This window comes from Papaver somniferum, unplaced genomic scaffold (assembly GCF_003573695.1).
Source record: "Papaver somniferum cultivar HN1 unplaced genomic scaffold, ASM357369v1 unplaced-scaffold_132, whole genome shotgun sequence".
NCBI lineage: Eukaryota > Viridiplantae > Streptophyta > Magnoliopsida > Ranunculales > Papaveraceae > Papaver > Papaver somniferum.
Genome location: NW_020622381.1, coordinates 4075412 through 4099545, shown reverse-complemented (window position 1 = coordinate 4099545; position 24134 = coordinate 4075412). Strand labels below are relative to the sequence as shown.

Genomic DNA, 24134 nt, shown 5'->3' with positions numbered 1-24134 from the left:
TCCAATGATCAAGATAGATAGTAATGAAAAAAGTTCTCTTCGTCTCATACCTTGTTGATTCCGCAAGTTTTATACTTGTGAGGTGAATAATAATCTAGGCTGCACTTCGGATTGCATAAGTCCTGATTTTGAGGATAGTCAGACTCTTGTCAAGTTTCTATCGATTTTCATCATCTGGATCTTTCGTTTGATATGATCATCCGTTCAGCTCGTAAATCAGGAAATCAATCATAGTCTAAATCTGTGGGAGACATATTTGGTTTAAAGTCTTTAATTGAGTTGAAGCAACTCTTAGTTGGTGTGAGACCGTCTAAGGGAATCAATTGCGTGGAATCCTGCTGGGATTCAAGAGGCGTAAGCAGTGCAACTGTACCTGAATCAGTGGGAGAATAAGTTCGGACTCAACTACATTCCAGACTGAAGTTAATTGGTAGCAGGCTAGTGTCTGTAGCGGATTAATACAGTTTGGTGTTCAAACTGGACTAGGTCCCGAGATTTTTCTGCATTTGCAATTTCATCGTTAACAAAATTTCTGGTGTCTGTGTTATTTCTTTTTTCGCATTATATTGTTTATCTTTATAATTAAAACTAGGTATCACCGGGGCCTTACGGCCCCGGCTCGCCCTCCCATGATAGTCTTCAGTTTACATACATTAAAACAGACTACATCTTAGTTAATGTATCCAAATACTTTAAAAAATAAGTAAGCAATTTATCTATCCAGTTACCTTTTGCCGTTTTTATTCCCAGATTTCATTCTTTTCCAAGTGAAATACCTTTTTTTTTTTCTTAATATAGGGATTTTTCCATTTTCTTAAACGATGTACATGTTAATAATAGACAACTCAATTCTTTTGTTGTAGGATGTTCCTGCAAAAATCGTAAAATAAACTGATGATGCTGAAATGAAATGACTAAAAATTAGAGACAACACATAAATTACTATCTTACTCTGATTTAACAGAAATACTCAATTGTGATTCAACATGAAAAAAAAATATTATAGTTATCTACAGTTGACGTTGGTTTCCTTCCAACTCTTCCTACGTGAAGTAACTTATCGTGCACATAAATTACTATCTCTGCTTGCATTCAAGTTCAAAACCAATTTGAATCCGAGAATCACCTTTTCTTTGGCGCTGTACTGCATCCATACGTAATTCAAACTTCAAATATGCATGAGGCAGTGCATATATACAATATCCATCTATAATCCAGTATATACATATTGCGGAATCCAAGGAAAAAAAACTGAAGAGATGTAATAAGAGATATAGTTACATACTTTGTTTTTAGAAAATCGAATAAAGGCACCTTTGTTGAGAAGTCGGGTTGTTACCAGCATTGAGGATCTGTCAACAGTATCCATTACAGAAGCCACACCAGAAAGTGTTGAACATTATTTTTGGTAAGTTTCTTACTTAATTACATTAGTAGGTAAGGCTATTTGGTGAGGGAGGAGGGTTACATCATCATAAGTCAAGTGAATCCTTGATTAGAGTAGATCAATCTAAAACCATCCTATATATATAGCCATTATGACTATCATAACACATGGTAGATACAACCTATCAATATAAACGAAGTGTAACGACTGAGTAATCCATGATGACATAAGCCAAAAATAATAAAAATATGATTTCAGATTTGTAATAACACAAAGTTAAGAAATGTTGGATGTGCACATAGAAACACCAGCAGACTATAGATATCTCAAGCTATGTTCCAAACAATGTAAAGAGCTTAACATTATGTAGTTATGAAATGAACTAATCATATCATGTGACACAACTCACAACATAATTATAATACAAAAAAATATCAAGTGTTGATTTGTTCTTGTAAATAATAAAAGAGGGGTGCAGAGAAAAAGAAGATAGTAAGAAAATGTGTACCCGATTTTCAAGCTGCCGGTGATCTCGCAGAGGTTTTGTGTTATATAAAAAGCGATATGGAGGTTTTCAGATCTCTTGTACTCCATCCAAGACATTTTCAATCAAATATAATAAAAAGAAAAATAACAATATGTTCTGCATGAGTATCATAATACAAATTATATGCATACATTGTTCTATAAAGTGTTTTTCACAAAATTGTACCTCCACGCTATTTATTGTTCTATCTACCAGTTACAAAACTAAAGGGTAGAAACTTCTTTCTTTGGAAAGAAATATAGTTTCTTTCATGGATTTTGAATTTTATACTTGATGATTGAATATCTGAATAGCTAAAATAAAAGATCACCATTATGCTCAGCTACCAAAGATAAGCCCATCAGCATCAACAAGATTGTTAGAAGTAATAATAAGCATGTCAGTCCTTGGCGACCACCCATCTTTCCAAGAGAACCTCTTCTGGTACCTGTTACGTAGATGAAAACTATTCAACAACACTATCCATGGTGAAATACATTCCACTACGAATTGACATTTGATCCATTGGGGCATGTTAAGTACAAAAGAAGTAATGTGGCATCAGTTCATTTATTCTTTGTCCATTTAGTCTAGTAGGTCCCAAGGTTTTTCTGCATCTGAGGTTTTCCTCGTTAACAAAATTTTGGTGTCTGTGTTATTTCTTTTCCGCATTATATTTTGTTATATAATTGAAATATCACAGGTTGCGCGTTAAGACCAATCAATTAGAATATCCAACCTTTGGTTGTTTATTTAAATTGATTGACACTTCAACATTGGTCTTTGGTATCGTTCAAGTTGTTTCACATAATAATCAGCCTCACGGATTCCTATCTGTTTGATTTGCTGATTACATTGTGAAACAGAGATACTAAACTCTTTGATATACTTTACTCTAGATTGAGTCTAACTGTCTAGTTGATTCTCTATAAAGTGTATTGGAGTAAGTCCTCTCAGATTTCCGAACGAATTGTTGGGTGTGGTTGTTAGACCCCCGCATTTTCAATTTGTATGCTTGAGAATATGCGGGATTCAAACTAATTTTGGAAATCCTTTAGTTATAGGAAAATGTATAATTTTTTTGATTTTTTAAGGTATTTTTGATTTAGTATGTCCGGTTGGTCTTAAAGGTTGATATTTTAGCCACCAACTCAATAAAATCGTAGGTATAATTGAGTTATGTACGTGTATTGTTGTGAACGTTTCTTTTTCACCTCAGCCGGTTTTGCACCAGGAATCACTAACCTTGTAACTTGATTTTAATCATCGAAATTTAACAAATTTCACAAAGTTACACGGTAAACAGTTACTCGATAAATTCCTAAAACAGTTGTTCATCAAAACCAAGATATTATGTTGCCACTCTTGAGATTAATATAAATAGTGTCCTAATTAACAACTTTAGATGTAATTCAATTGTGTCTTGGGGTAAAAAAAAAGCTATAGATTGATCAAGTTGTGTTGCTTGTCAATTAGCTCCTTACCTTTATTATGCAATTTTTGTGTTCTGGGAGTGTTGGAACTTAAAAAAAAATAAAAAAAATAAAAAGTATAATATTACAGATATGTGAAAGGTACTGGCGCTACAAACATCCACTCTCTATTTCGTTGTTGATTTTCCACATGTTCCTGGTTGAAGTTAGGTTAATGCAACCACATATCCTCTATTGCCTAGCATCTTGAAAAACTATATACCCGATTATTGTGAAAATTGCTTTTCCACCTCAGTAAGTATGATTTATTATTGGAAATATTGGCTCTGTAACTTGATCTTACTTGTGCAATTTGAGATGAATACCTTGATACATCCCAAGTTCGCCAACAGTTTGAGATATTAACTTTGCAACCCTACCTTATATTATATGTTATATAAGATGGAATATCCCAACAAAGTTTTGGGATCACATGCCTGAACTAATGTGACGTAGTTGTTAAGCAAAAGACTCTACCACAGTGTGGTATAAGCTCTCTTCGAACTATGGACACTGTGGTAAACATTTGAATATTTTCCTAAGCTAAATTGTCAAGAAACTGATTGTCCCAGCAATTTGTAATAATCAACAACCAAAAAACAAAAAAAAGGATGCGTGATTTTCCATAAACATCATTATTGTAAATACTGCACTTCAGGGTTCCAAGGAATAACATCAACAATCCTTAAAAAACAGAAACATAAATTTATAATCTATTGAGTTTTCCAATAGAACAATAACCCAAAACATCATAAATTTTAAACAACTCTAAAACAATGCAACTGTTATCTTAATGTAGAAGCTAGTATTGGAAAGAGTAATTGAATCTTCTAAGAGTAATATTTTTATAAAAAATAGTTATATCTAAACCAATCCATTATTTCTTCATATTAGTTTTCAAAAAATTATTGGCCGCCTAATCTTCACCATCGGAGTTTACTTTATTTTTTAGTATGTGTCGAGTATTTATGGCTGGTATGTTTTGGCTGTTTTGGTTGATTGCTTCTTTGTTGTTACTTAATGCACGTTTTCTACCCCTCTTAGATGTATCCTTGTCATTATCTTTGGTAGTATGTGCAACATTCCTTTCATGTCGTGGACCTTATAAACAAAGCGAATTTTACATGAGCTTTCATATTTATTTTTATTTTTTTTAAAAATTTTTTTAGTAACAAACGCCTGCAAAGCTGCATGGTATTCTGTATCCGCATCTTGAATCCTCTGACTCTCCTTCTGACTTTAATACTTTTTGGACCGTAAAATTTTCAGATGGTTATTTATATTGTACTTATAGATTACGAATTTGAAAAACAAAGGTGTGGTCCTTGATTCGGTTGAACCACCCGTGTGCCTCTTCTTCCTTGTTAATCTGTATTTGGAAATAAATAATGTGGTGAGCATGTGTTTTCAGTAATTTATCGAGTTAATTTTCCATACTAATATGTTGTTACCTCATTGCGTTATTCCGGGTTATCTACATGTTCTTTCGTAGTTCATTTCATCAACTTTTCTGTTGTCTTTCCCACCATTGTGAGTGTACTGCAATATCTTTGTCGTCTTTTACAGTCAAATTCAATGTGTACCTATATATATTCTAAGTCATTAGTAAGTCTTGATGTATTTTCCATCTATATATATTTAAACACTATTCATTTTTACCATCCTCTTCAAAGAAAAATTTGCACTTGTTATACCAAGGTTCCTCATCTTCGTCGTACTCAACCTTTAAACTACATCTGTTGCATGCACTATAATACCACTTTTTGTTCTCAACCAAGCCCTGTATCATCGCCTCGCAGGTGAATATTCAACCTTTTGCCATTTATTCGAAGCGGCACACGTTTAGGTATGTTTAACTTTTTCTTATCAAACTTTAATTTTTGGTTAATACCTTTTAAAGTAGTCATAAAAACTGATCAAATTAATCAAAATAGTAACTGCTTCTCCAAATTTTCTATTTTTTACCATAACAGGATCTTGTGGTTCTTGACATAATTTTCTTGCTACTGTATATGAGTTCACTTTGACACACAGATTGAATAATGAATAGTTATATAAAATTTCTTCACAATCAACCCAAAATTGCATGTAAATAAAACTCATTATTAAGTATTTTACCTTTAATATAAAAGAATCCTATTTACAAAGCACCATTTAAATTAACCCATTTATTATTATGTTCTAACAGTGAGATACTAACAATGATTAGCAGAATGGCAGTTCTACAAACAGTTTTTGAAAGTATAATGTCATCTGACCCTTAAGATCTAACAATCCCATAAAAATGACATAATGCAATTATACAAATAACCATGTTGAGTAATCTTGAAATTCTGAAAACTGTAAACACGGCAAAATTAACAAAGAAAAATATAAAAATTACCCACCCTAGGTTTAAATCGTGCCTTTTAGAACATCATCTATGAATACAGGTCTAATTTCACGGAAACAAATGGTTCTTTAGGCTTTTGATTGAGACACCCTTCGAAGCAACCCATTTTAGAAATACTTAAGCAACTTTTTTCCACAATCCTTTTTCTTCCATAATTTTGAACAACAGTAAAAAGCTATAAAGTTCTGTGGTAAATTATGCTACTATAACTGTTAATAGGTACGGATAGCAGTAGCATTAACATGCGTCACAAATGTTTTACTCTGCACATGACAGATAACCTACAAAATTACTAAAATTATCCACCCCAATACACAATCAAGTAACCTGGCCTGTAACCATTACTACGAAACTGATAAGCAAGGCTCATAACAATGTGCCACTGTGATACATAAAGCAGCTGATGCAACTATTCATAGTTATAATGGGAAGGGTTTCATCAGAATAATGGGGAAACAATAAGAGAAGAAAAAATGAATGAAGAAGATGAATAAACACTGATTTTATTTAAGTAGGATATAAGCAATATACCAAACCCCTACCAAGTATAAATTATAAATTGCAACTACAACCACAGGTCAATGAGACATCAAGAAAAAGCATCAAGAGTCCATACAATATCAAGTACTAAGAATCATCATGCAACTTATAATTTTACTCTTTTATGCAGTGGCCTAACCTTTGCATATACATGCTCTTTCTACAAACCACGATAGTGTAATCGCATCCAGGAAAATAGTTCGTCTTTCAGATTCACGTGGAAGCTTGAATTGTTACGGCGATGCGAAAATACTCATGAATCATAACTGAATTCGGTTTGTATGTAGTTGTATAATCTTAAATGCCTCAAGGGCAACAATATTAAACAAAATCACACTAACTAAATACAGTTACGTAATGTCGCAGCCATTGTAGTAGCGAGGCCATGAAGGGGCTGCAAGACCAACAGAAGTACGCACCTGAATTTAGAACTGAGCAGGCATATGGTGTGCTATGTTATATTATGTTAGGAAATGACCCTTACTGCCCCGACTCAACCTGTGAGCTTAACATGTGATTAGTGTTATGCGTCACAAAGTCTTTGGTATATAATTCGGGGTTTTTAACTTGGTATGTTCCCTGAAAATATTTTAAAAATATCATTAGTATGTTTTTGTTAATATTCAGGCATCACTTATGATTGTTTCTTAATTTTTTTTCCTTGGTGGCCTTTCTATTTGTCTATGCCAGTTTTGTATATCTATTCTACACATTGTTTTAATTGTCTTAGCCCGTGTTTTTTCTTTGGTTTTCACTTCTCCATTATTTCGTGGACTGATGTCTACCTGTAAATTTTCTATTCATACTTACACGTGGGAAAAGACCGATGCATGCCCGTTGTTTACACACATTTTCAATGACTCGATCTCCTAAAAATGCAATCTTGTCCTTGTCAATTTACGTGAGTGCTATATCGTGGTTGTCATCCTCATCTTCAATGAACTCTTCATTCCTCAAATAAATCTCAAACATCTTATTATCATATGATAATCCGATTTCACTGATGTAATGAAACTTAACGTTGTTCTTAAGCTGGTCATGATCATGCAACACCAAAAACTTAAAAAATGTAATACCATTGAAATCTTATTTCAGTTTATTATTTGATTTTAATCAATGTTGTTTTGTTGCTTTAGATCCTACAAGAAGTTCTCTAATTCGTCTTCATTATCCGAATATCTTGCACTTGATTAAGGACCCACATAAGTCCTCCAAGAAGTGTTTGCTCTTTCTGTTGTTGCGTAATCTGTCGTACTTTTCCTCAGTATCACTGTTAGTCTTTCCTTCCATGATCTCTTGATCCTTCATAAAAAGTTCAATCACCTCGTTGTCAAGCGATGACTGTCTTTTCTTCTGTATCTAGGCATAATCAAGTTTCAGCAGGCTACACAACAAAGGAATATTTATCTTCGCGTGGCAAGAATACTTTCCTAGTTTTGGTACCCTTTTGGACAAATTAGTCGTTGGAAATAGGAATTATCAACGCAATATTATTAATATTAATGTCCACGACTCCTCTTATAAAATTAGATCACATTACATCATTTCTTTCACATATCTACATTTGGCGCTTTGATCGAGTTGACTGGGTCAAGCGCTCAATGATTTGGCGCTCCGTCAGAAGCGCCCAATAGTTAGTCGCTTTTGGAGGGAGTGTTGAACCACCGTAGGGGTGGGAGGTGGTTCAGAGTGACGCAACACCGGCTTGAATCTTGAATGACCATAACACCCATCCTTAGAGATTTGGCAAAATTCTTAGATCGTTTTTCTAAAATCTATTACCTTCACAAAATTTATGAAAAGAAGGACAAATAATATAAACTTTACATGAGCTCCTCTACTAAACCACTATGAGCAATCATGGAATCATGTAATACTGGAAACTCCAATGCAGCGGCAATCACATATCACACTGGGGTGAGTGACGCTTTAGGCTCCCTGGGGTTGTCTACTAATGACGTCGTTTTCTGAAATGGGTCCTGCCAGAGTTGTCTCCTTCTTCGTCTCTCTGTTTTGGTTTTTCTTTCATCAAACTTTATTCGATTAATGAATCAATTCACAATGATAAATAATATCTCCATGAGTTACAGAGCAGTAGACCACCTTCCCTTTCGAAGACCCACAGCTGATAGCTTCTAATGAGTCAAACCCTTTCATCACCTACAACATAAAATCACCAGTAATACGGGAAATCGATATGCAGAAAATAAAATATTATCATAAATCTAAGGTGTAGAAAAATACCTAGGTAAGTTCTAAAAGCTGGCAAAATGACTACCATGTACCAACACCGAATTTTGAAATAGCCACCCATACAACGGGCGTATTAAACTTCTTCTAAATATATATGTGTACGAAGAAAGAAACATAAACAAAGAAGAATTAATGAATTAGTTGAATACCGAGTATATGTTAATGCAACGAATGAACGTATATTTCTTGCATGCCTCTTGAGTTCATCTATAAGACCGAAAGCTAATTTAGTCGTACAACTACCAAAAGAACTTGTAACACTTGAATGGCAAGGCAAGGCAGCCGGCTCTTTTACATGCCAATGACATCCAATGAATTCATGCACTTGAAACTCTTAAAAACTCTATACGAATGAAGTTTAGAGTGAACGCTTTAACGGAAATTGTAGAGGGAATCCGTCCTAAAAACTGCATCTGCAAATCAGCCAAGATAAAAAAGAACTGTCCATTATGTTACAATATTGACAATGAGAAAGGTTATCAGAATGTTCAGAACGAAATATGCAAAGGAAAGTGCTGCTAAACCGGATGATACCACAGGTGTGTACATAATATACAAAAATATCCAACTGACAACATTTTTATTTATTTTTATCAATAAATTAAAAGTTTTCTAGATAGGAGATTAAGTACATGACATATGGATTAAAAAATAAATCATTTGTCTTTCTCAAGACCCACCAATATATTAGCTAAAATACAGTCAAATCCATGAGAAGCATATATTCGTGCCCCACCCAATCCCAAATTCCCAATCACATTCCTCGCCCACATCTATGATTGAATCTCTAAATCTCTATACGCTCAATTACACAATAAATTCAAATTACATAAGATGCTTTAGCCTTGAACTCATTTATCAAATCCAAAAATTAACAAAAATTTTCTCTAATATAAAATCGAACTTGAATTTTATAATTACTGTGCCACCTTGTGCTCTATCTCCTCAGTACTGCCACTTTAGAATCATTCAAATCTGATGGAGCTCCTGCTGGTCCAGTTATTACCGGCACAATTTCCTCTGTCACTTTTACTTTCTTCCCACTTATCATCTTGTATAAAGTTTACCTCCAACACAGACTTTTGATTCTCTCTCACTTTATCACTTTATTTTAGCTTCCACCGGAACGTTTGTGATCTGGAAGGCTGCAGGGGACATGAGCGATGAAAAATGCCTCTGCACTTTCATATCTGCTTGAAATAATTGAATGTATAAAGTGAAGCAGGAAATAATTTAATTGAATTGTCAAACAGTTGAAATTTTGAGAATAGCATATATCCAATTTGGGTAATGCTGAACATGAACAATCCTACTTGCTACCTCACTTTCACGTACATGATTTCTTTGGCGATCAATTTTTCAGACATTAATCCTAACTACTCCAACTACCTCGTTAACTTTATTTACTTGTGAAAGCCCAATAATGTAGTAACCATCCTTGAGCACTTTCATACTCATCAATCCTATGTCCAAAAATTATTATTTCTGGTTAAGAAAGATTAGGACAGTCTCCATTATTGGTGACGTTAATCAAATCATCTACGTAATTTTTCGGTACTTCTCATATTTTTTGACGCTGAAAAAAGATGGCAACAATTCATCTGTATTTCTTATACAATTGATGCTACAAAAGAATCACATAAAGACACATATACTTTCAATGAAAGGTTTATTATGTAAGTTCACAATTAACATGAAGAGAGAGAGGAAAAACTCACATCAGAGATTGTTGCCAGTATCAGTAGCTGATGGGGATAAGTGCCCCTTCTAACACGACTTTAGCCTCTAGACCCAGCTCACTGATAAACTTCAATGGAGAAGTCCAGACCAACGGCTCTGCCAACGAAGGGGTTCAGCAATGCTTCACATGCTCCTTAATGCTATAGCATATGGAATGCTCCTGCAAATTTCACCCATGAATCCATAATAGGCAAATGGAGTTTACAAATTCCAAGATAACTTCAAGTAACCCTGTCAATAACTTCAAGTAACCCTATCGATTGAAAACATGATAGCAAATATTCAAAAAGTTAAAACATGATCGCAAATATTCAAAAAGTTAAAACATGATGGCAAATATTCACTTGCACATTAATAATTTTGGAACTTGGGTTAACGATGAAAAAAATCGCATATACGGTTTACTCTTTCCATATTGAGGAAGAGTTAACGCCAACTTTCTTCAGAATAAGAGCAGCATAACTTTGTTTTCATAGTTTATAGTTGTTTTGGCTTACCCTGATGCGTCTCTTTTTATTCGATCTGCTCCTTACGCAAGAACCGCATTGAGCTGCTAAAGGTAACTATTATCTAAACAATAAAAATCATTATTTTATTAAGAAAAAAAATGTGATTACTTACTTTCCCATGAGTAAAAGCGGGCACATAACTATTGGATTGTGTTATTCTGCCTTTCATGACCACCGAATGCCTTTAACCCCTTGACTTCTGCCGTGTGCTTATATGAATAGGAAAAATCTACTCTACCTTTTCAGTTTGTTTACTGATATTCTCAATGAATTCATTATGTCCACTACACAAAAGCACAAATCAAGTCATATTGACAATACTAAAAAATGAAATGAATTGTATACGTTCGCAAAATATACATTCCCCTTAATTTGCTAAGAGATATGATATCTATACCTCAATTGTCCAGGACAATAGCATCAGACCTCATTAAGAGTCACCTTTTATAAGACTAAATACCCAACATTCATCTTATGCCATCATCTTCAGGAATCAGGATCCTCCATCCATGGCTACCACATACAAAAAAGCATGACTATTCTTACCTCTACTTGAAGAATAGTAGTATTAGTTTTCCTAGCTCGAATTGGGTTAGCATTAATACATCTAACATGATATGCTTTACAATGCAGTGAACCTTAGATGTACAAATGCTAACCAAGTTCAGCCAGGGGCGCCATTTTCTCCCTTTGTAGTTATACATTCTGATAGTGTTGTAGCTCATTTGGAATGCATATAAAAGACCAACGTAATAAAAAATAAGAACAAAGCACAAATCGTAAAACATACCTCCTATCATTAAAGCAAAATGCCTGCTTCAATGCAAGTCCAACCTTAAATGATTTAACGAAACAACTCCAGCTAATCTGAAGTTAAAGTTCGAGTTCAGTTCAGTTCAATTCAGAAGCACCCAAACAACAAATCAATCTAGAAGCACCCAACAACCAAAAAATTTAAGTATAATTTTGGAGTAATTCTAAGTAATCTTCGAGCACCAAAATTTAGCACTACCTTTGAAAACCAAACTCATTTCAAGATCCATTTTCAGCAAGGACTTCTTTATACCCTCCAACCTAGCTCTCTGTCTTGATTCATAGAAAGCTTAAGATCAACCTCAATCCTGGCTAGTTGAATTTCTTGGTAATTGCAGTGGAGCCGCCTTAGCAGAACATGGGATGCATCGATAGTAAATATACACATAGCTCAACCATATACACTTACTTATCAACCCTGGGAACTCTATCACAATGAATGACCATCAATAGAAACAATCTTTTGCTTCCTTATTGGATGCAGCTCTTTGAATTACATTTGAGGTTGTTTTTAAAGAGTGAAATTAATCACTGCAGCATCAGCTCTGCAACATTAAACTACGGTAGTGAATCAGGTGAATAATACAAAGAATTTTCATAGGATGGAACTGAAACATTAAATTCAGACACACCAACTATGTCATTCCTATGATAAACCTAAAGTTTTGCGATACATTCCCACACAGCTCTATCAATCGAAGGAACTGAGACCCGCAAAATCCATGCAATACGAAAGTTAAATCTTAATTTCTTTATTCCTAGTAAAAAATGCTAATTTCTTTATTCCTAGTAAAAAATGCTAAACCTCGAAGTATATTTCCTGATTTCTCTAAGATATACGAAACCAAACCTGAAAAAAACAAAAATTAAATCTTGATTTTTGAAATCCTCGCAACTATCTCAGCTATGACATTCACATCAAATAAACCCTAACTCAAATTAATAAACTAATGATTTTAATAATTGAATTTAAGAAACACTGGATATCTGCTGTAAAGATAAAATTGTCCCTAATCAAAACTTATTCAAGAAAACAAATACAAAATTGAGATATAAGTCACTACAAGACGTGAAATTTCGGTTGGAATTGAGATATAAGCTAGAATTTGCTGTAACACGGGGGATGATGAGGAAGGTTTTCATCGATTTCTTTGTTGTGAGTAAGCCAGAAGAAGAGAAGAGTTTCATAGTAGAGTGAGAAGTTTAAAAATTTTCCAAACAAAATAAAGCGAATAACAAATTTCGGTACCTAGTCGTTTTTCTGCATCAATCAGATTACAACAACGCTAAAAAGCTGCACATCTTTCTGATTCTACTTTAACCTCAACAAAGATTTGAAAAAAACAACCAAAATCAATACAATTAAATTTAGGAAACCACATCAGAGAAGCAATAAAGAATCGAAAAAAAGTACAGACAAACAAAAATTTAGGGATTCTGCGCAAGAGGAAGTGTTTGGAGAGGGAAAAAGGAAAAAGTTGGTTAGAAATCGTTCCGTATAAAAGAAATTCTGGCAGATGAAAAGCCAATTTTAGGGCTCGAGATTTCAACTGCCAGAAACAACAGGGATTATCTCGACAGCCCCAGACAGCCTAAAACAACAGGGAATATCTCAGCAACTTTTCCTTAAAAAAAAAAGAATGAACCCAAACCAAAAAGTAGAAACTACTTCAATGAAATTAGTGGAATTAATACCTGCAATTTGCATAAAATCTACTTACAAAAATTCGACATTGTATACTACATTCAGTTTAGCATTAGCCCATGATATCAAACGATTTTCTTCTTACAACACTGATTAATATGCCAACTACAATGAAGCCCGCAACTACTTAAATCAAACTTTATTAGAAAACTACCCATACTTAGTTGAGTATCTCACTCTGTAGTTCACTACGGGAAGTATGCCGAGGAACCACTATATTTTCCAATTGTCTGCAAGATTTAAGTTTAAACGATTTCATAAACAAATGGTAGATTCATTGGGAAGGCTCGTCCCTAATCAGTAATTTCATCACCCCATCTCGACGGGTGTTCTCTGTTCATGTTCAAATCACTCGTAAATGACTGATCTTTGATTAAAACAAATCAGAAAGCAACTTACATGCAAGGATCTAGTTGCTGGTTCAATAGAGATATTAATGAAAATATTAACGAAAGCCGTACCTAATATGAATCTGCTCAAAATGAATCTTATAGTTGGTCCAATTTGCATAACTGACACACGGTAATTTATCAAAATCATTTGGAACAGAAAACAATCTAAAAAATGCAAGAAAATAGATAATGTACATAATACAGAGTTATGACTCTAAAGAATGATAATCTGTACCTGAATAAGGTCTGGAACTAAGGTTTTTGCCAACAGAGTAACAGCAGTTGATTTACTCATCAACAAAAGTTGAGATGCCTTTCCTAGTGAAAGAGTTCTTAGACCTGAACTTGTTGACATCAATACATCCATTCTTCTTGAACAAATGGGATGTTTTTTTATGGGCCTATGGAATCTTTCATACAAACACCGGCTTACTTATACCAGCTAATGCAGTGCTCCTAAGATGCTCAAAGTTGAATCATTTGTTTTTTATGGGCCTATCTTCCTACATTTCCTGCAAACTAAAAAACAGATAAGAAAGAATCCAAGGCTTCTGCGCAACATGGGAGAAGATTCACAATAGCAGTAAAAGAGAAACATGTGTGTTGTGAAGAGGATAATTTGTTATGTGCTTAAGTAGAGAGAGCATAGGGAGACTTACGCAGTTCTTTCCTGACCACCACCTTGAGACCCAGTATGTAGAACATTCCAGCAGGTTTTCCAGCCAAAGATTGTGTTCTCCATAGAACCCCTGCGAGTATATTAAAACTTAGCATCCCAGTAACAATAACAACAGAAAACTAATATGGGAGAAACTATTCTTGTTTAAATTAATTAATATCAATTTTCTCTTAAAAGAAGCAATATGGGGTATAATTAAGTCAGTAGAAACTAACTTTTCTCTTAAAACCCGATTCACGGTCATGAGGGTTACCCTAGATAATGACCATCCACATTGATTTTACTCAGCCTTTTATGAAACAATGTTGTATAGCAGTTTGAGATCGCTCAAAATCATATAAAGTAAATTAGGTAACATCCACATATTATATAGCCATTGTCTTGTGGAACCTAGGCACGCAAGATCAAGCCGAGAAAGTTGAGTCAACCTGAACATTGCTGGATCTTCTTGCTGCACTGCGCAGTAGCTCTAAAACAACCAAAGAACTTCAAAACCAAGACCTGCCTAAACTCCTACGTGTCTAACCTGATCCCAACTTCCACACAAACAAATAATCAAAAACCCAAAAGTAATTCTATCCCAGCAACATTTATCTTTTAGGAAATATCCCAGCAAAAGTAATTTTATCCCATCTGCCAGAGTTTTTGTATTTCTACCATGTAAGACAAAACCTAAACTATGTAAGAATTCTAAATAATCAACCAAAATTTTAGTCAGAGAAGATAGAGAGGTATCAAGAAGAATTTTGCAGCACCACTTGTGCACTATCTCATGATTACTTATAGTAAGTAACTGTAAACAGATAAGGCGAGAAGTAGAACCTTATCGAAGGACTATTGACTGCAGACTCTGTAGATATACATGAAGTGGAACATGTTGAAATCATCTTTCTAGCACGAATAGTATGTTGGTTCAAAAGTAGAATAGGAGCAAATGCACATCCCAGTAATTTAGATGCATGTAGAAGGGAAACGAAAGATCGTAGAGGAAAGAATTTTACCTGTAATAGTCCTTCCACTGAAAGTGACAGGAAAGAATTCTTTCCAATGCCAAATTATTCCCCCATCTAAGTTATCTATCATTCATGATTGCATCCAAAAGAATCAATGCTTCCATGATTCACAATTGTTCAATCGGAACCGATCATCCAACTCTCTGCATGCTCTATTTTCCATATCTGTGAAGATTGAAGAAGACCCCATATTCCTGCAAACACAAAATTTTGAAGTTGATTCAACTAACTTGTCCTAAAATCCCAAATATAAAACATTACAAAATCAAAGAAAGGAAAAAGGTAAAACAAAGATAGCAAAGAAGGGTTGTACGCCTGTACCTAGCGTTGTCCTTCTAGGTTTTTGTAGGGAAACATATGGAGATTTTTGTTGGTGAGAAACAGCAAAACAGAGCCCAATCAGTAAAGTATTGTTTGTCAATCAATAAACGACAATTAGGAATTTTACATACATTAAAATTTATGAAGGTCTATCACGATATCCCGATAGGACTGATGACATTGACCCTTACCATCGGTACTATCGGGAATTTAAATTTATACGGAAATTTGATTTTATTTAAGCTGGGATCTATGCAGAATTTGTAGAGTTTCTGTTTGGTAGTAAATCTGGTCAGTGGAACCGGATGGGACCACTGTTAAGCTTCAGATTGTGTGAGTTGCTTTCTTACATTAATTAATGTTTCACTTATTGTCTCTGTGCATTTTGGACATGAAAGGTAGCATTTATCGTTTACCCTGCTTGAATATTTCATAGCAGTTGAACAGTTGTATTGTAAATGCCTCCGATTTAGTTAGATCAAATAATGACATAATATTAAACACGGAAAAGGTAACCTTAGCTGGATCACCTACCTGAGATAAAATATTGTGAAGTTACAGTTTGCCATGCTAAAGTGAAGCTGGACTCCCACAGGTAACTTGAGATGATGTTTTCTATGACCAACATTAAAAAAACAGAAATTAGTACCAACAAAGTTGCTAACTAATGTATACCAGTGCAGCAATATTCAAATATTTAAGCGAACCATTTAAGCAAACCAAAGTTGTCAAAACACCAAAATTCCAAATTTCAGCTGAGATTTCATGACCACTTCAACTGTTTAGATTTTGGACTGCTTTAACCCATTTTGTAAAAAAAAAAAAATCTAATTATTAGCTAAATAGGAAGCCCTGTCTCGTTTGCAAGGATCACCTTGTCCGAGTCCTTGGTATATCTGCATCTCAAACATTGGAAAGTCACGTATAACAAAGACTTAAAGCTAAGCGAATCAATAGCCCAAAAGTATCCAAAAAGTATTCAAATTGCCAACAACCAAGAGTTGAAATGGATCCTTCTGGTAACAGTGTGCAAACTCCAAGCACTGTACTGTATCAAACTGTTGAAGTGCATGTTGCTGCCGTAGTTGATAATCAAGAATCTATGTATGGTTTTGAATTGAAACCTGCACCATGAAATTAGGTTTCAGCTGCAACTTGCAACCACTTCTTTCCTATGAAGCTAGATAATCAGAGACAGTTATGAGCTAAGTGATTGAAATATGAAACTTTCTACATAAAAAACCCTACAAAATCAACAAACTACGGTCAATAAACATAAAAAAAGAAAAACCCATGCTTCAAAAAAAAAAAAAACAAATTGGCGTTTTTGTTATAGTCATAAGTCGAATGTAAACATACAAAAACAGAGAACCTAACCTACGATTCAACCTATTGCATCTACAATAAGAAAAATAAAAAAAGTAAATCAACAACAAAGTAACGTCTGGGAACCATTCACCAATAAAATATGTCAATCAAAAGAAGACTTCATCAAGCATAATTAAAATCATCAAAATAAAAACAGGAGATAAATTAAAGATCAAAAGAACAAACCCTAGAATTTTTCCTTACTAACCAAGTAATCTATCTTCTCATATCGATTCTTCAGAGAGAAGAATATACACCTGTGTTTCTTTCTTTCGGCAAGAATTGTTGTTGTTGTGATTCAGTGAAGGAGATGAAGGATTTTTTCGAAATCAAAACACAGAGTCGAGGACACTTCTATTATAATATAAACATAATGCGGCATCAGGCATCAATAATGTCGTGAAAAAGTTAGTGGTGCAAGCTCAGTCCTTTCACTTTGACGGGAAAATGGTAAACTGTAATAAAGGTCCAACATATAATGCACAGTGCAAACTAACAATTTATTTAAAACCTTAAGACATTAAAACAATAGCAAATCCTAAGTGACTCGCAAATAAGTGCCAACTGCCTAATTCAGTGAGTTCAGAATTGCCAAGACGCTATAGTAAGCTATAACAAAAAATAGTATCAAAATAGCAGAATATATGTCAGCATGTTAGTATATATAAACTTAGAAGCATGAAACACAAAGCTTTGATTCAATAATATTTCTCAACCGATTCAGCTCTTCGAGAGCCTCATCCCGCTTCTGCATCAATACCTTAGATGCAAGCTTCCCCCACGACCACGGTGAACTAAAACTTCTGTCATAATTAGTACAAATTGTTCTCTACTAACGCAAATAATCAGCTGTGTTCGAGTAATTTCCGCATTCATCCTGGAATTTTGCATAACTTGAATCTCACACGCATTATGTTATGCATCTATGCATGTGTTAAACAATTTTGCAGTTATCAGAAGCCATCGATTAATATAGGAGATTACCGCGCAGCAGGATCCAAAATCGAATAGAATTTTTGATTCATCACTTCTTACTCATTCATCCTATTCATGATTCAGCAATAATTTAGGCACAGAATAGAGGCATGAAGGGAAAACCCAAGATTTGATTCATCACTTCTCTATGTCCTAGGACTGAAACCCCAAACAAATCAAATACATTACAAAAAATCAACGATTTAGGCTCTCTGCATCAAATCTAAACTTACGTTGGACTGCACAAAAGAATGCATCAAATATAATACTGTATTGCTTATCAACATAACACAACAACCATCAATCAAACTACCTCAATTGTGTGAACTAAACACTACATTGAAAAAACCCGAAATTTACCCCCAAATATATGAAACCCTAGGTTTTAATTTCTTGAATCAGGACAAAAATCAATTACCATTAACAAAATCTTTTCTTACCTAGCAAAACCCTTCAAACTCAACTGAAATCAATAAAAAGAAGAAGATGTTGCAAGCACTTGCTCAAGTATGAGAAGTTGCTGTCGTGGTTCACTGAACCATTGTTGCTGCTCGAAAAGGAGATGAAGCTATAGATTCTAGTGGTGGTGTAGCTGTATGAGAAGATGTGAAGAACCAAAGAAGAGTATAATGTGAAAGAAGAACCTCTCTTTGCAGCTCTACCACACGGCTGTGGGAGAAGGTATATATTCCCCACAACACAACCTATCATTCTCATCCGTCCAAGTCAAAGCTCGATCGGGACACTGCTGATCGTCGGATTAAGGTCCCCGTCAAATCCTGTCCGTCTAATGACTCTCAAATCTCAAAATCAAATACCACCTTTATTTATTACAGTGATATCACATGTTATGCGTTGATCAATCCAAATATCTAGGTCCAACCTTGTTTGTTGGATAAGATTTGATTGATCCTTGGATATTAGTCTATGGTACCGTCCAAGAACTCTCTTTGTAGTTAGGTTCACAGATTCAGTTCTGTAAACGTTCTAACAACAAGAGAGAGAGACAGAGATATAAATCTAGACACTTTCCTTGATTGAGTTTCTACTCTCGGAGTTGTGTTGAGTTTGTCCATACAGATTGCTTACGAAAAATTTGATGGTGTATTTTGGTACCCCCAGTGTTTTCAGTATGGACAAACTCAACACAACTTCAAGAGCTAAACTCAATCAAGGAATAATGTCTAGAGTTATGTATATTTATCTCTTTCTTTCAATTAGAAAGTTTACATGACTAAATCCGTGAACCTAATTACAAATACATAACTTGGACGGTACCAAAGACCAAAATCCAAGAATCAATCAAGTCGTTTCCAACAAACAAAGTCGGATGTATATACTATGATTGATTAACGCACAACATGTGATATTTCAATTATAAAGATAAACAATATAATGCGGAAAAAGAAATAACACAGACACTAGAAGTTATGTTAACGAGGAAACTGCAAATGCACAAAAACCCCGGGACCTAGTCCAGATTGAACATCAAATTGTATTAAGTTGCATACTACCAATTAACTTCGGTCTGGAATGTAGTTGAGCCCGAACTCAGTCTCACATCTATTCAGGTACATTCACGCTTTTTATGCCTCTTAAATCCCAACAATACTGCTCGCAATTGATTCCCTTAGATGACGTCACACCAACTAAGAGTTGCTTCAACTCAATTGAAGACTTTAAACTAAATCTACCTTCCACAGATTAAGTCTATATAAGTGATTTCCTTTACAATCAAAATGGATTTCGATCATGGTGGTTTGGAAATCGATAGCAATAGACAAAGTCTAGCTAACCGTAAAATCCGAACTTATGCAAACCGAACTGCAGCCTAGATTATTACTCACCTCACAAGTATAAAACTTGTGAAATCACAAAGTTTGAGACGAAGCGGACTTTGTGATTTCTATCGGTCTTGTTCAAGTGATAAATCAACAATCAAACAAGATTAGGATACTCGAGTTATCAAGATAAAAGATAATTGGACCTGGCTTCACGAGTTCCCATGAATTCTTTGTAGTCGTTAAACTCTAAAAGGGTTTCTGTAGAGGAAGACTCCAGATACAACTAGGACACACCAAAAAGTAGTGTCGGATTCAAAGATACCAGTTGCTTGGAGTTCCCCTTTTATAGACATTCAAAGCATAGGTTGCTTTAGGTTTAAGCTAAGATAGCTTTGGAACCAAGAAAACAATATCCACCGTTAGATGAATCTTTGAATTTGATTTACATAAACAAGATATACACTCTATCTAGGTGAAACCGTAACCGAACCGTGTATAAAGACTATGTTCAAGGTGGTTCGTCGAAACTAGCCGATTTGAACTTAAAATCTCAATACTCATTTTATGAACACTTAAGACATTAACCTTGAGTCACAATCATGTGATCAAATAAATCTAGCGTTATTAGAGAATTAATCAAATGCTAATTATCTTGTAGAAATAATTTAATCGCAGTTGGAGATAATCGATATGGTTCGTAAATGCACAAAGTACAAATACCATATGGTTCGTGACTCAGGTCAGTCAGAGTACGTGTACCAGTTTGTAAACATTTAACAAAACCAAGTTCCGGAGTTAGCAGAAAAATTTAGGTTTGCGAACCGATTTGGAAATCTTAAGACTACGACTGGTTCTGGAGTCCACATAAGTATTTTGGTTTGCGTACCTGTTTGGGTACTAAACCGAGTTCAGGATCACAAGTTTATTTCAGTACGTGTATCAGTTTGTAAACTAACTCGGTTCCGTAACCATAGTTCTAAAATGGTTTGCATACGAGCATGAATACCGATCTGGTTCACGAGTTGAACATATTTTTACATACTGTACATAAAAATATGCATACCATAAATCTGCAAGTAGATATGTATAAAGCTACTCCGCTACGTGTACGAGTATATGTAATACGGGTTCAGACTTATAATAGTTTTCCCAGTTTGTAAGAGTGATAACACTGTCTTGTATCTGAATCTATAGTAGTTCTATATTTCTCTCTAAATCGATTAGAAATATTCCCGAATAACATCAATGACACATAGCACTGTTCCAGGCTATTTTCGAACGATAAAAGTTGAATCATGATTTTGATTCCAAAAATAAATTTTCCTTAACCGAAATTCATCAAGTATGAATAAATGTTCATTAAGCTTAGTCATTATATTTCGAGAACTAATTATCAAGATAAACTTGACTCAAAATTCTTGTATATGCATGATAGTCTAATTATTTACACGACATCGTCTCAAGGATAGAAAAGTGAATATAACTTGAGAAATAGGTGGTTCAGTCTTCACTTACCTTTTGTTGATGGAGTTCTCAAAAAACTTCAGTTGATCTTCGCGTTCAAATGGTAGAACACAGTGATGACTGGTTCGTTTCTCAACTACCTGTATCCTAGACCGAGAGTTAACTTATTGTAGACTAGAAATAAAGATATAGTTTTGAAAACTAAATTTGACAACAAGCTTGAGATAGCAACACTTGTGAGTTTGACCGAGAAATGCTCTAACAGATGTTATTGGTTCATTAGCACAACAAATGCTTGACTGAGCAATGAAGATGAATGATGAGTGCTAAAAAGTGCATATTTATATATATTTTTCTTGGCAATTAACTCATCTTTTGTGCTCTAATTCTCCATTTTAACCCATATTCTGTATTTTCATTTTTTTCAAGAATAAATATTTTTATTAATTAATTTTGCATTTTTAGGTAATAAATAAAGTTTGGATGAATAGCGGAGCGGAAAAGAGCAGAAAAGCGGTAAAAAGCCGGGAGGAATTACACAAGGAAGCCGCGAAGAATGTTGTGCACAAGACCAAAAGGCAAGAAGTGGCCTTGAAGTGGGCTTGAAGAGGAAGAATTGTTCTTAAAGAAGATATGGGCTTGGCATACCCAAGGCCCAAAACCCTCACCCAAATCCATTTCATATATCCATACCCGTTTCCATTTCTAGCCGTCAGATTGGATCATCTCAGCATTCTACGGTCGCAGCATCGTCAGTTCATCAAACTCTGAGTTCCTGTCTAACACTACAGCACCTAACTCCATCTCAGACCGTCAGTTTTGATGTATCCCAGATCCAAAGGTCGCTTCATATCCATTTTCATCGAGCCGTTGGATCATTCTTTCATCTTTTCATCCTACGCCTTTCACCATCCAAACATCAAGACTTGATGAGTCTGCTCAACACCCAAGAACCCAAATCTATTAACCCAACAAAACACCCCCTACTCCAAAAATATCAAACCCATCTTCTTCTCCTCCCTTCTCTGCACAGCGACGCTGTCGCCATCACCACCACCTGCTCCGTCTGCCACCACCACATCCACCACCAAAGCCATCATGGCTCCTACCAACTAAACCCATCCCCTATATCACGTCCTATATCCCTCTCAACGACTAATTTTCACCCATTTTCACACCTCTATCCCTAGCTGTGGAGTTGGTGAAATAAGTTGATGAGATGGATGTAATTGAAGCATGGGAAGGAGCAGAAGACGATAAGGAAGCATGGGTCGAGACTATTGGGAAGAAATCAGAGCTGTTAGGTGAGTAATTTCGATTCCTATTTCTCAACAGGAAACCCTAATTTTACAAATTGGGGATTCTTAGGAATTGATGATTACAACTAGAAATAGAGGCATGGGTGAGTGTTATTGAGTAGATTCAGTGACATTATGTAGGATTATTTTGATTTAATTTTGATTTTCACCAAACCCTAGTTTTTCTGATTTGGGAATATTTTGGGGGAATTGTAATTGACTATAAATTAGAGTCTTGGGGTGTTGTATATTGCATGCCGGGGCTAGCCAGTGCTTCACCCAAGAGGACTGGAATAGCCAGTGCCTCAAGGGTTAGTTCTTAGTTTAAATTGTTTTGTAAATTTCAGTTCATTTTAGAATTTAATTTCAGTTCAAGTTTAGTTCAATGTTTTAAACAATTTCAATTCCATTGTCATTTAATTTCATTATGTTCTAACTCCATTTGCTAGGGGTTAGATGATACTCTTGAATTGTAAGCTAGGATAGTCCTTGTTCATGTCACTGTTCTTGTAGTGCTGAAACTAAGTAGGATTGATAATTGGCTAGTTGAGTGAATGCACCTGTGATCAAATGTGTTGTAAGAAGACAGCTGATTCTAGGGATGTAAGAGTGAGAGTAGCTAAGGATTCAGTCCATTTGAAGGACTGTGCTTAATTGAAGTATGGAAGTTAGTAAACTTAGTGATCAAATGCACCTGTGATTGAGTGTGCTGTAAGAAGACACTCAATGCTAGGGGTGAACTAGAGAACTTAGGGGATTAACCTTCCACTAATGCGGATTGCTAGATAACTGGTTGAGCAAACAAGCCTGTGATCAGCTGTACTGTGAGAAGACAGTTGATGCTAGGGGTAAGTTAGTAAGATTAGTTAAATCATCCATAATCTTCCCTGAGATGAAACAAGAATATGATTTGATTAGGATCTTCCTTAGTTTAGGATCAAGATGTGGATTCAAAATCCCTACCATGTTCCTGTTTACTTGCTTTACATGCTACTGTTTTTCAGTTCTGTCACTGCCCTTGGCTCACAGCCTTGGTTTGTTTGTCTTTGTTTCACTGTTTCTTATTCACTACCACTGATTTTTCTTGTTAACTGTCACTTGCTTCATCACTTCAACTATACACCCTAGTCTCTCTGGTTCGACCCTGCCTTGCACACTCACTACAACAGACACTGTGCACTTGCAGGTATCAGTTTGTGACTCTTTTAGAGAGCCACCAAGTTTTTGGCGCCATTGCCGGGGACTTGGTGCTGTTGTGTTGAAGTTGTTCTTTGCTGTTCTTTGGCTGTTATAAATTAGTGTAACTTATTATAATCTTCTGTAACTTAGCTGTAATTTAGTGTAGTTTAGTATACCTGTTTGTAGCTTAGTGTAATTGTTTTAACTGTAACTTAGTCTATCATTGTAAGCATCTGCATATTAGTGTAATCATCTGCATCTTAGTGTAAGCATTGCATCCATACTGCATCTGCATCTTGCATCTGTAGCTTTTCTTCTTTGCAT

At 35.0% G+C, this 24134-nt stretch overlaps 2 long non-coding RNA genes across 2 annotated transcripts; both read right to left on the bottom strand.

Moving 5' to 3' along the window:
- Positions 1-10931: 10931 nt before the first annotated feature.
- Positions 10932-12327, bottom strand: LOC113332956. The gene is made up of 4 exons (XR_003351731.1): positions 11832-12327; positions 11610-11686; positions 11217-11332; positions 10932-11103 (listed from the first exon to the last, which is right to left on the bottom strand). It is a non-coding gene; the product is annotated as an uncharacterized LOC113332956 (long non-coding RNA).
- A 1654-nt stretch (positions 12328-13981) lies between these two features.
- Positions 13982-15539, bottom strand: LOC113332976. Its single transcript, XR_003351749.1, has 3 exons — positions 15410-15539; positions 14389-14478; positions 13982-14241 (listed from the first exon to the last, which is right to left on the bottom strand). It is a non-coding gene; the product is annotated as an uncharacterized LOC113332976 (long non-coding RNA).
- Between the last annotated feature and the right edge of the window lie 8595 nt (positions 15540-24134).